The sequence below is a fragment of the Nomia melanderi genome, chromosome 5, assembly GCF_051020985.1.
Source record: "Nomia melanderi isolate GNS246 chromosome 5, iyNomMela1, whole genome shotgun sequence".
Lineage (NCBI taxonomy): Eukaryota > Metazoa > Arthropoda > Insecta > Hymenoptera > Halictidae > Nomia > Nomia melanderi.
The window spans coordinates 6,204,303-6,218,070 of record NC_135003.1 but is presented as its reverse complement, the minus strand read 5'-3'; the positions used below and the strand labels follow the sequence as shown (position 1 = coordinate 6,218,070).

General features: G+C 36.0%; 1 protein-coding gene across 8 annotated transcripts in view; it reads left to right on the top strand.

The window, feature by feature from the left end:
- The window catches only part of LOC116430947 (uncharacterized), a 202,042-nt gene that overhangs the window by 174,522 nt on the left and 13,752 nt on the right, over positions 1-13,768 (top strand). The window contains exon 1 of one of the 8 annotated variants that reach the window (XM_031985714.2): positions 752-909. The exons of the other annotated variants lie outside the window; for them this stretch is intronic. The gene's annotated coding sequence lies outside the window, so the exon portion shown is untranslated. Of the gene's footprint in view, positions 1-751; positions 910-13,768 lie in introns of those variants that run through there. 8 annotated transcript variants of the gene reach the window in all.

Genomic DNA, 13,768 nt, shown 5'->3' with positions numbered 1-13,768 from the left:
AAAATTAATCACATTTCTATTTTATTCTGATTCTAATTCTTAGAAAGGTAATTTACTTGTAATTTATGTGTTACCATTTTTATTGAATCCTCTACATTATTTATAGTTCCACCAATTCATATAGACTCCTAAATGTATCGACTTTCAAAATCAAAAATTGAAATATTTCAATATTTCTTAAATATTTTCCATTATTAGGTTTCAATATTAATATTTATTAATATTATTTCAACATTCCTTTTGCTTTTTCATTAAGCTATTAATTCCTATTTGCCTAAAAAATTTCGTTTCTTTCAAATTCAAACACTACTGATCCCATATTCTCCACATCAACTTCCAAAGCCCAAATCAAAAATTAAAAAGCAGACTTACACAAATACTCGTCCTCGTTGTCATCCAATATTAAATTCCCACACCTCAAAAACTCATTTTCTCCCCGATTCCCCGAAACGTCCAGGATCTACCCAACGAACAGATTAATCGAAAAACTTGGTCGACTTCCGGTCGGAGGCATCGAAGACGAGGTACCACGCGATCGTCGGCAAACACGCGGTTGTTTGCCGCGGGGATTAAACCCGCGGAATCCGAGATCGCGTCGATTCAGCGGCGCGGAAGCCATTTTCTGGGAGCGTGAATCACCGGGCAGGTGAATCGTTTCGCCTCGCGTAAGAACGTGACGTTCTCTCTGCTAAAATGACGAGCGGCCGCAGACACACGGACAAAACGCGAATCGCGGCTTCGTGTGGATATGAGTCAGTTACACGCGCACCGCGTTGTACAGCCAACGGTGTCGGTAAATCCTGAAATACGCGCCAAGCAAAACAGCCCAACCCGAGAGCAAATAAACGCGGCGCTCGTCCGAGCCTGAGGAAAATCGTTGGAAATCCGTTCGTCGAGGAGAACGACTTCGTAAGTTGATTCCTTGCGTTGGCTACGTCGCACAGTGGGGTATTTACTTGATCTGGGCGGCCAAAATTAAAGACAGGTTTATATCGACATTTTACAAGAGAATATGGGAATGTAATGTAATAACATACAATAATATGCAATTCTATAGTATAATAACGATACATTTATTAATATAAATTGTATATGATTTCATATATTTATATAAGAAGTTATATATTTATATGCCATATATTATGATGTAATATACAGTAGTATAATATATAATACATTATAATACTTCATAAGTAATATATGATTGGTTAATTTATTGATTTTCTGTAAATTTTCTATACTAGTGAGCAAAATTAAAGGATCACAAAAGTGCTCCAAGGATAAAAAAATTATTATTTCCGGTTTTTAGTTCCTTGGTTTTATTAGTTCTCAATTCTGATTTGGGAATTAAGGATATTGGATTTTTAAGCTTCCATGAATGTATGAATTGATTTTTGGTTTGAGTAATTAAAGATGTTGGGGTTTTGAGAGTGTATGAATGTGTGAATGGATTTTTGGTTTGGAGAACTGGGAATGTTGGGTTTTTGAGATTGGATCAGTGTATAAATGAGGTTTTGGTTTAGATAATTGAGTGATGGATTCTGAGATTTTTAGGTAGAAGTAACTTTGAAATTGGAATGAAACTTTGTTTGAATGTCTGAACTTAGAAGAGAAATTTTGGCTAGAAGTTTGAACTCGAAACAAAGGTTATCTCATAGAAGGAATTGTGGGTTCTGTAAGTCGGAAAATTTGTTGTCTTCTCACAGTGGTATAGAGATGGAGGTAACTCGTATAAATAGTTCGTTTAATTGATGAGATTTTTTATTTAATAATTTCCTTTCCATTTGTATATTTCTTCCTTCCCGCAATATTCAATGGAATGATAAATGTCAGTGACCGAAGCAGCCGGAGAGATCAGTAATTACTAAACACGATGCAACTACCGAAGAGGAAAGATAAGTGAGAGACTTGCGGTCACAGAAATATTAGTGAAAGTTCCGAACACAGAAATATTAATGCTATACGCAGTCGCGGAAATGTTAGTGAAATCGAACGATCTGGAGAAAACTAGAACGATACCGGTCAAATATCAGAGAAGAAGGATAAATCCCTCATTTTAAACAGTTCTTTAAACATTACCCAACTATGATCATAAACTGGTATCTCCATAAAATTTGCTAAACCCAAGAAAAAGAATACAAAAAACATCCAAATTGTTCTAAATATAAATTTCCTAAAAAATGAAATTATTAAATAAATAAATAGATTTATATTTTTCCTTATAAATAAAAAAAATAGATAAATAAATAAATACTTAATTTTCTACTACAAAAACCAAAAAATTAACTTACTAATAGTTCACAAATATTTTGCAAATGTGATGCACAATTTTCTGCTTAAATTTCCACTCCTGTTTAATACTCATGTGCATAGGTATTTAATCGCACAACTTACAATACCTTTTTCTTCTGTATTTTTTCCGATAAAAAGAAATCGGAATTCGCAAAGAAAAATCAAGAAAAAACACAACGAAGTTTTGCTTTAGCATACCCGTGAACCCGTCCCAAAGAGCGAACCGTTCCGTTCCAACCTACACGATAAAAGTTCGAGGCATATCTGCTTCGACGAGCTGAGGAACGACGCATCGGACACGGCTCTGCACTCAGCTCGAAAATTGAAAAAGTTGAATGAACGAAACTTAAAAGTTCGTGCATCGTCCGTCGTTTCCTAGCGGTCAATTTTTCCCCAAATTTCATTAATCTACCCCCCGTGACGCTCCATCGTCACGTTTGTTAACCACCCCCCTAAGTATTTCCTTCAAAAAATCACCCCGAATCGTTTAGACTAAAATTAATTGTATTCGAAAATGTTTAAAATAAGAGAAACCAGGATTTAAGTAATTGTCTTTGGTGCTCATTTTAATAGATAGGTAATTCACTTATGTTTATAAATTTTCATACGATAAATTTTTCAATCATATAATTTAAACATATTTATTTTCCATACGATATTTAAATTATATGATTGAAACAATTTTATGACCCATTTCGCTAATTATTATTATTCCCAAAACATTCGCATAATTCACAGAAAAAAACAAAGATCTAGAAAAATCTACAAAACACACTATAATCCGTGAATCATCCCTTTATTACTTTCTCTATTAATTTCATCCCCCATCTATCTTTCCTTTTTGAAACCCATATTTATATTTATTCACAAGAAACCCCACAAATTATTTAACTAATTAAATCACTATATTTCATTTGATTTCCCTTTATTGAATCTCTCGTTTCTATTACTCTATCTATCTTCCCTTTTCAAAACCTATATTTATATTTATCCACGTAAAATCCATTAATCAAATCATTCCTTAATCATATTTCCAATCAAAACGAAATCTTCTCAAATTCCGCAGTTTCTCTAAATTAAACGCTCGTCGCCTTTTTCCATCCCCCTAAATCCTGCTGCGCCATATTTACCCCCTGCTAATTTCCTGGAGGAAAGATTAAGCAAAAATTCGTGGAAATGCCGCCGCCGTCGTTTCGTCCCCCGAGTTTCCATCCCCGAACGGATCCTCGTATAATCGTCGTGATAATAACCGGCGTTAATCGCCCCTGAAATAAAAACGGAAGAGGGGTGGTTCTCCGGACGGCGCGATAAATAAATTTGCGGGGGTAGCGGGAGGGTAGTTTGCGTCTACTCGAGAAGTTTCTGGAACGAAACAGGAAAAATAAAGATTACTGGAAGGAGTAAAAGGAGGGGGGAGGAGGAAAAGAGTGGAACGAAGGGAACTAATAGTAATCTAATTAGCATAGCGATTGCACCACCGAAACCGGAGGAATTGCAAGGTGGCAATTAAGCCGAGTGTTCCAGTCGTTGAACGCGGTCTAATGTAACCAAATATTTTGCATCCCTTGAAATATGAGATCGCGTTAGAAAATGAAGTCTTTTCGAATCGATAGGGTAATCTTCTCCCTTTTTTTCTTTTATTTGTTCAACCCTTAATAGGTTTTTTGTAATCTTGTAATTGTGTTGATTGAATCTATAGTTTATCAGAAGAAAGTCCTTTGGAAACATACTAAATCTTCCTTTCTTTTGGTTTCGTTTAATCTGTTTTATGAGTTTCTTCACAACTGTGTTTATTAGATATTTTAATCATAATTTAGTTGGAGATTAATTGTATTTTTTCGTTTGTTCTAGAAGTTTGATAATATATTTTCTACGATAATGTATGATAATATGCATTTTTTCCTGTCTTCTTTTCAAATTTTAAATTATTACTACATAAATCTGTCATTTATTAAGAATATTAAGAATTCTGCAGACCGAGAAATAAATTTAATTCAATGAGGCAATATTCATTTGAAACTTGAAGTCCAATAATTCCCACAATCCGAAGAAACTCGAACAATCCCCGTTTCAAGGATTGGTAAAAGCTTCTTCAGCGAAGCGCCGCAAATTCGCGAATTTTATCAATTCTCCTGACACTGAGGGTCCATTATAGCGTCGCCAGCGATTTTTACCAGGAACAATCACCAACCGTTCACGGGATTAATATTAATACTCGATTAACTACCCTTTTAGTATGGGGTGGCTGGTAAATGGAAGCGGGGATTAATGGAAACTCGTAAAGTTCCTATGCAAATGCGTGCGTGGCCCGGCCGATAAATGAAATCCCCGTCGCCTATGGATCGCGCGATCGTCCGTGGGAAAACTAAACTGAACTCTTAACACATTATCTACTACTTCTGATCAAGGCAACCACTCGCTAACTACCAATACGATTTTCGTCATCGCATGGAAATGTACGTTCTCACTAAAAACTAAAAAGTCAAGATTCTTCACACATCAACTATAAAAAGAATGTTTAAGTTCATGTAAAAGATGATATCGCCTCAGTTTGGGTGACGTGACAGTGTTAACACTTTATCTACCCCTCCTGGTCAAGGCAACCACTCGTTAATTACTAATACGTCACCTCACAATTAATATGCTTTTGTAATACTACCTGCTAGTATAAAATATTAATACTTACTTTTTTTAATCATCATATTTTTTGAATATTATATCAAATAAATTTGTATACGATCTTATCCTCTTTTTCAGTTGGTTTTTTAACAAGTTGAATGCCACGCGATTTTAAGGTGCTAAATATGCAAAATGGAAAAAGATAGAATGTTAAATTATTTAATTGTCTTACTGAATATCACTCCATTGAGTAACGCTATTTATAATATAGAAATTTTTTTAAATAATCATCGTTTAATTGACAAAATCACAGTAATTTGATTAGGACGAGGGTCACCGGTGACCCCCATAGCATTTAACGTGTTAATGACATTTTTAAAACAGTTTTTTCAATTTTCCATAGAAAAATTCATAAGAAACGACATTACTTGAGGATTGACCCAATATCCTTCTGTGTCCTTAAACATTTGAATCAGCGTAGAGATCCACTGTCTGTCCATTCTACTTCCTTCTCCGATGTAAATACATACTATTGTTTCATGAATATTTTAATTGGTCGGTTTTAATTAAACACGTCGCAGACTTGGAAGGTTTGATTGATTCCAATCGCAATCTCATCTCAATGTAACGCACCGTACAAGTTTCGGATCCAATCTACGAGATGCGTCGATCGAAGGTTCAACCAAAGGTAGAAGCCTCGATACTCGGAGTAGACGGTATGCAAATGCGACCGAACTTCGGATTGCTTGAATGCGAATTTCTCCTAGGAATTGGTGTCGACGGTGTTAAGAATGTGTCCCTCGTTTGCTGGTAGATGCATATTGTTAGAGGATCGTTTGAATTATTCGAAAAATTCCGTGTCACAGCTGTATTTAACCCTTTGCACTCGAAAGGTTTTCACCAGAAATATTCAATATTTTCTAATTACATGCAGACAATTTTTTTTCAAATTACTTTATCAAGAAATTACACATAAATTACAGAATAACGCAATTTTCTTTCAATATTTCATGTATTGATGGAGTATACAAAGGTTAATAATAAATACTAAAGTTTATAATGCTGCTCTATCAAATCATGTGGCGACTGAGAGTGCAAATGCAAAGCATGCTTCTCGATTGTAAAGGATTAAAATATCGTGAATTTTTAAACGAGTGAAATTTTCGTTATATAGTTGATGTTATTCCTACGTAGAGATATTTAAATAAGTAAAACTAAGTAAATACGATAGATTTTTCTTATTATATGCTATAATCGAGAATGTTTAACATTAATCGATCGTTTTCAGGCTTGCATACTTAACGATAAATTTACATTCATACTTAAAGATTAATCTTAATAGAAAAAGGAACAGGGATAACACAAAATTCTAACACGATTAAACCATTTTCACCAATTATTGAATATTCTACTATAGCAAACAATTCGCAATCGATTTTACAATTTAAGTAACCTATATTATGAATATTAAAAACTTGTAAAATTCTTTTCATAAAATTGAAACTTCGAAAAATGAAATTTCGATTTCATCCATTGAAAAGATCCATTTAACGCAAGAAATAACACTCCACTTAACCCTTAGCACTCCAGATGGTTTTGTAATCTATCAGCAACTGCGACCAATTTTTATAGTATCCCTAGCGAAAATGAAAAATGCTGTAACATTTCTTCGATCTTTCATTTTCCTTTTTAGTGCAAAATTTGGATGTGTGAACAATCGAATAATTTTAGGCTAGTTTCTTTAAGATTCATTAAAATATCTAATATTATTCTTGGTGCAATATTGGAGCCTACAGACTTCAAAGGGTTAATTCACGTCTTTTTGGCAAACATTATTTTCAAATGTCAATTTTATTACAAGAATAAAGTTTTAACTATTACATGTTTCTGCTGTTAATCAATTCCCTCTTCACTGTCTCACTCGAATCAAATTAAACGACGAAAAAAATAGCGAACTAAAAAAAGCAAGTTAGTCCGATAATTTCAAAGTGACGACTGAAGTGAAATAAAAATCACCTCGGAGCGTGGTCCGATTCAATTTTGACGAGTACAAAGTTGGATTGATTGGCTCCTGCGTTTAATCCGGCTATCCGGCGCAATTAAGCTTCGTTGAAAAATTATTCCGGTGTCGTGGACTTCGTGCTCCCTGCGCACTTCTGTCTCCCGTTCGTCTAGAAAGCGACCGACGGACCGATTCTGTACGCGAGCCTATTGTACGCAATTAACGGGGACTTCCGTCCGATTCTGATCGGTCTAACATCGCAAAACTCGTTAATTAAGCTCACTTTTATTTCCCCCTTTCCATCTTCGATCTCCTTTTTCTTTTAATTTCGCGTTTGACTCGTGGTTATCGAACCTGAATAAAGTGATATAAAAAAAATGATTGGTAGATAAAAAATACAGGAAAGTACATTTCTTTGGCGTTCCGTAGTTGAAAAATAAAATAAAAGAATAATAATATATCATATTTAGGAAATTCAAATCGAAAAATAAGATAAGGAAATAAAATTAAAAAATTGAAATAGAAGCATGAAATAAAAAGTACAATAAAAAATAAATTAAAATAGTTTAACATTGTGTAGGATGTTAAAATATTATAATCTTTGCATGAAATATGTATCACAAGTTGACGCAAAAACGAAAATTGAGATTACACGATAGCTAGTGGCTAGATGTATTGTACTGATGTTGGCGGAAAGATTTAATAGTGCGCGAACGTAAATCCCGACAGCGATGGACATTATGGAAATTTTTTAATAACTCTGGGCCGCCGGTTTTCATAACAGACACGGGCAGATGATGAATCCGCTGAATTTCTACCGAAAGCGGATGATAGATCCTACTTGAACTACGCGAGGGATAATGAGACGTCGATCAATGTCGTGAGATCGTAAGATATTAGACTGTTGAGAATGAAAAGTTGTTTTTCTTAGTGCGTGATGGCTGTGACACGGAGATTCTTTGAATGCTGGGAATGCGTTGCTTCGGACTTTGTCCTAAAGTATTATAGTTTGGGTCAGATATTTTCTACATTAAATTCCAGTATCCTAAAGTCCTATAACTTAGATCAATGATCCTCTAAGTTAAGCTCCAGTATCCTAGAGTTCTATAGCTTGGATCAGAGATCCTCTAAGTTAAGCTCCAATATCCTAGAGTTCTATAGCTTGGATCAGAGATCCTCTAAGTTGAGCTCCAATGTCCTAGAGTTCTATAGCTTGGATCAGAGATCCTCTAAGTTGAGTCCTAGTGTCTACAGCTGTCCAGCTTGCATAAAAGATCCTCTAAGTCCTCAAGCTCCAATTTATGAATCCCTAAATATAAACACAATCGTGTTCATCAATATGTTTCTCCAATATTCCAATCCCATTCGCAAGCTACCGCAAGGAAAAAAAAGGCTCACGCAAATAAATCCTCTGGCCATGTCCCAAACAATTAATTCATACACTCATCTCCCAATAATCCCCTGACAGTATCTATCCAAGAAAATTTGAAAACCCCATCGAATTAATTTGTTAATTAATACGAGCGAATGCCAGTGTCCAGTATCCCCGTCCTCTATTAATTATCGTCTCTGGTCGGCTCGTTGATCCGACGGAGCTGCGCATAAGTCATCCCGGCATTAATTATAATTTCAAATTAACGGGTTTCGAGCGGGTAACGGTGCTCGCGAAATCTTACGTCTCTATTCATGAGGGAAAAGCGGGATACAGTCTGTCTCATAAAAACGTATTGACTTTATCTCTGCAAAAGTAAATATATACATATGCATATATAAAATTTAATATGACTAAAAATTCATCTTAAATGTTGGTGCGATTTAACTAAAAAACGAATTCAACGAATTCAATAATAATTAAACGTAAAATATAAAGAATTGGATTTATACAAATATTTACTTTATCCTAATATTTTCTCTCTCATTAGCCATCTAGTTTAGTGTCAAAAACCCTGAGATTCAAACGGTTACATTACCACGATCTCTCTCTCGTTAGGCATCAAGTTTTGCACATAAAACCAGTACACTCTTGCGAGACGGACTGTACGATCGCCACCCGTCTGCAAAAACGATCAGAATCTCGCCCGGAGGCAGCGCGCGAAACAAATACCGCTATTATCCGTTCCCGGCCATGAATTTGATTATCCGCGGTCGGTTATAACAATAACAGGCCGATTATTAGGCGATCCGTGACGAAGAAACTGGCCAGCCGGTTTTCGGGATATTGAATTTCAGCCTCGTTCAACGGATTATCGAGATATCCGAGGATATCCTGTGTTTAGTGATTTTTCCGTGTCAGCAATACTGGTTTCCGCGATGCTATCACGCGCCGGTGATAGCGTAACGGATGGCCGAGGTAATGATGTGTGCTGTCGAGACGGTTAGATGGTCTTGGGATAGCGACTCGTGATTAGTGCTTCGCGATGTTATGTAATTTGGAAAGTGTAATTTGCTCTTTTCATACGTTTTGCTGCGGAATGTTTCTTTTCTTTAACACAAAAGTTGAATGGTAATTTTATATTTGAGATTGGATAATTTGAACATGGAATCTAATATTATATTTCTAATATTATATTTCGAAATAAAATTGTTTCGAGTTCTAATTTTTATACTGCAAAATTGGACGACTTGAAGTGGAGATGAAATATATTTCAAAATTGGAACATTTCAAATTTGAATTTCATCACTCAAAATTACATCATTTCGAATTCCAGTTTCATGTTTCAATGTTAACCACTTCCAATTCTAATTTTATATTCCAAAATTGAGAATCTTCCAAGTCAGTAATTCACTCACATTTTCAAAAATTATTTTTAACTTCTCGATCTATTCAAATCCCTGCACAGAACGCATGCTTTTAATTCACGTTGAATTAAAACGCAGAATTGGTAAAAGGAAGAGAGGGGAGATCGAGTCGAAATCTTGATGAAATTCTAATCACGCTTTTAGTTACCATCCACTCGTGCCTCGCTCTTCGACGGCCCATGAAAAATTAAACTTCCGAACACGATATCCGTGGAAAGCTTCCCTTGAAAATCCGCCCGTAATTTACGAGCGTGTACAGCTTATAAATATTTCAGAACCAGCTTTCAGCAGCGGTTACCAACGATAACGATCGTTTCAGTCGTACCTCGTCTTCGCTACGCGTTCACGAGGTCAAGAGGATTCTGTTTAGATGGTGAATGAACCTGCTCCTCGAGGACTACAAGAATTGAAGAGGTCTCCTCCGTTTTAGGGGTTGCCAATCGAGGGAACGAGTGGCCCGGGAGTTCAGAAGTTCGAGAGGTCTGCACTGACGATTCCTAAAAGCGAAGAGCAGATAACTGGTACCAGGAGATGAGGATCTATAGGAGATGTTCGAGCATTTAGATTGAAAGTGCTCAGCAGGCTGAGGGTTCAGTAATTTAAAGAGGGTTACTCTCAGAAGCTGAGAAATTCATGACAGTGTTAGGAAGTTTATTAGTTTGAAGAGATTTATATTGGGAGCTCAAAAGTTTGAGGAATTGGCAACTAGAACAAAGATTCAGGACCTTAAAATTATGTACATACGGAAGTTACCTTGCTGTTAGAAGCTCAGGAATTCATGACTGTGTTAAGAAGTTTATTAGTTTGAGGGGATTTATATTGGGAGCTCTACAATTTGGGAAACTGACGACTGGAACAGAGATTCAGGACTCTAGAGTCATATTAGAGGTTCAGAAATTTTGAAGAAGTTTTTTCTCTATTAATAAGTTCAGAATTTAGAAACTTAGAAGAGCTTCGCTGGTTTTACAAGTTTCAAAGAAATTTATGAGGATCCTAGGAACTCAAGAAATTCGTTAGGAGTTCAAAAGCTTAGAAGTTCAAGTATCAAGCTCTCATCGTAGAAGCTATGTTCAGGATCTCAAACATTCAAGTAAAAGAACAAAATTAGTATACTTAACTTTGCAAATTTTACAGTTTCTCATAATTTTGATAACTACAAAATAAAAATTTTGAAATACATCAATTTGATCTGTTAAATAGCTTTAGTTACAATCCTTCAAAAATTTAAGTTAGAACCTTTCATCCTGCATTTCCGATCGAAATGCTCCACTGAAACGTTTCAATCACCAACACTAATTAAATTGACCGATACAGAAGCGGTGTCCGATTAAGGCAAGCCCATCGGAACACGCGCTAGCAAGCCTGGGCTGACCTAAGACTGATGTCCCGACCCGCCTGAAACGAGGCCGTTGCTCAATCAGCCAAATATGGCGGCCGGCACGATCGCAGGCCGATCGCGTTTAACGATCCTGTCACATTTCCGATCTAACAAGATAAGCAACGGTTTCTCCTTATCCACGAGAATTTTACAAGATCGCCTGCGCCAGTCACGCGCGTTTCCCTTTGTTGTTGCCATTAATTAACCGCGAGCAATCGGTCGAAACATGTGCGTTTAAGGTGTTGCCCGGTAATTGTCCCCCTAATTGGATATTTTATCTGGTACAATTTCTTCATTCGTTTGATACCTAACATATATAATTGGTTGGTTCGATGAAATACAGTGGAATATCAGGGGATGCTGTTAAAGAATTCAGACTGAGTGTTGTCCAATTAATGTAATATAGGTATAAATTAATTAATGTAATATAAAAATAAATTGTAAATTGATTCTAGTGTTGACGACCTAAAATTATCGGTCTTAATGATTGTGAATGTGAATCTTATGGAATTGAAAATAAGGTTTAACTAGAGTATACTTCTGTTCGCTGAAACTGAAATATTGATGTTTGGTAATTAGGTGTCTGCTATTTTAAAAGATCAAGATTAGCACCTATAAATTTGTGTCTTCTCAGTATAGAATAAACAGACACAGTGTGATTTTTATATTAACAGAATTGTATCTTTAATATTCACAAATTTTAAGCTTCCAGAAATAAGAAGAAATTAACAGATTTATATAATGTAAATTTAACCCCTTGCCTTATAACAGTGTACCAGACTCATGGTGAAGATTTTCAGCATGATTCAACAAACATAAATATTACTCAGTTCATTCGAATTCAAAGTAAATATTATTCTACTGTAATCAATTATTATACTTAAAAGGAAACACAGGAATAGAATATGCCTATAATTTTTCCCTTTTTCCAATAAATTATTAATGACAAAGTAGTCGTATCGACCAGAGTTGAGAAAAAAATCATAGGGCAAGGGGTTAAAATAATTTCAATATTTACATACATCTTCCATCTAAAATGAAAAGAATGAACTTTAAAAATATTTCTGCTTTATTTTACCATATTTCCATATTTATCATCTTAAGTTCAATGAAATCAATTTTCAAGCTTATGAAAACAAGGATCTGCATGAAGATCCTTCATCTAACAACAAGTGGCCGATGAAGACGAGAAATTGAGATGTCTCACCCGAACGAGACCAGGTCAGGGCGAAGATGGGAGACAGAAAGACAGACAGAAAGAAAGAAAGAAAGAAAGAAAAAGAAAGAAAGAAGGAGAAAGAGAAAGAGAAAGAGAGAAAGGCTTCGAGGCCATTATCGTCGACAGTGAAACGAAAAGGGGTGGCTCGATTTTACAGGGGACCGACAAGAACCCGATTTCACGAGCGGATTCTCTTCCGGTTTCGCGCGCTTGTTTAGCAATCGACTGAAAAGACTGCGCACTTTCCTCGTCCCGATCCCTCGAGCCTCGATACTTTTAAGCCGTCGACGAGCGAATTAATCCATTCGCGGTGCGCTCGAGACGAAGAGCGCTTTGATTTTTCTGGTAACCGCGGTGTCTTACGGGAGATGTTCTTTTTTCAACAGTTTCCAATCTCCAAACACTTTTTCTTAAAAATGTTAACCTGAAATATTTCTTTTAAACTAATATTATTTATTATACAGTTTTTTACTGTTTTTGTTACATTATTGGAAAATATTTATCCTAGTCTTTCTTCAAAAACGACATAATACGAAATTTTCTAAACTTCTCATGCATATGATTGACTGATCTACTTACATTTCTGTCGTATTCACGTGACTAATTTCATTAATCAGAAGTTGTATCAAGGTGAAAACGGTTGACATCTCAAATTCAGCTATCTAACAAGATATTGTAAAACAAGGGATAGAAATACATGTTATCCAAAAAATAAATATTTCGTGACCCCCAACCGAATCGAATTACTGTATTTCATTCAATTAAACGATGTTTATTTAAAAACATTTCTATAATATAAATAATCCTACCTAATGCGGTGACATACAACTAGATCAACGTCCAATAATAATAATGCAAATCAATCAAGTGATTTAATTTAATAATAATTATTAATTTATTTAATAAATTTTTCTCTATGAAATCGTGCGGCATTCAACGTGTTAACCAATCTTTATCTACACAATTTTCCCAAACTTTCCTACCATCTTTCCCCTGTAGCCAATCTCCGTCAAAAGAACACCTTACTCATTAACCGTTATTGAAAAATCCCGAATCAAACCACTAATCCACGAGAACATCCCAAAACAAGGGTTTCAAATGCACCTCATCCATGGACAAGAGGGGAAGCGGTTCGCGACCGGGCATAAATGTTGCAAACACCGCTCGACTGTTTAAAATTTATACGAAGCGGAGAGTCAAGGCAGGCTTGACCCACTTGAGGCTGTCAGCCGGCCCCGCCGTATTTGGACAGCAGCGTGTCTAGCCCCAGCGACGATGCACCGGCTTGTTCATTAAATTTACGACGGACAGACGACGAGCTCGGGGACTCACTCCGTCGGCCAATCTCGTCGTTCCGTCACCGCAGCCTTGTTGCAACCGAGCTTATCATCCGACTCTGCGAAATAACCCTCGAACAGCTATCCGTGGATTCAGTACTGGATACACCGAGCTGATCCTT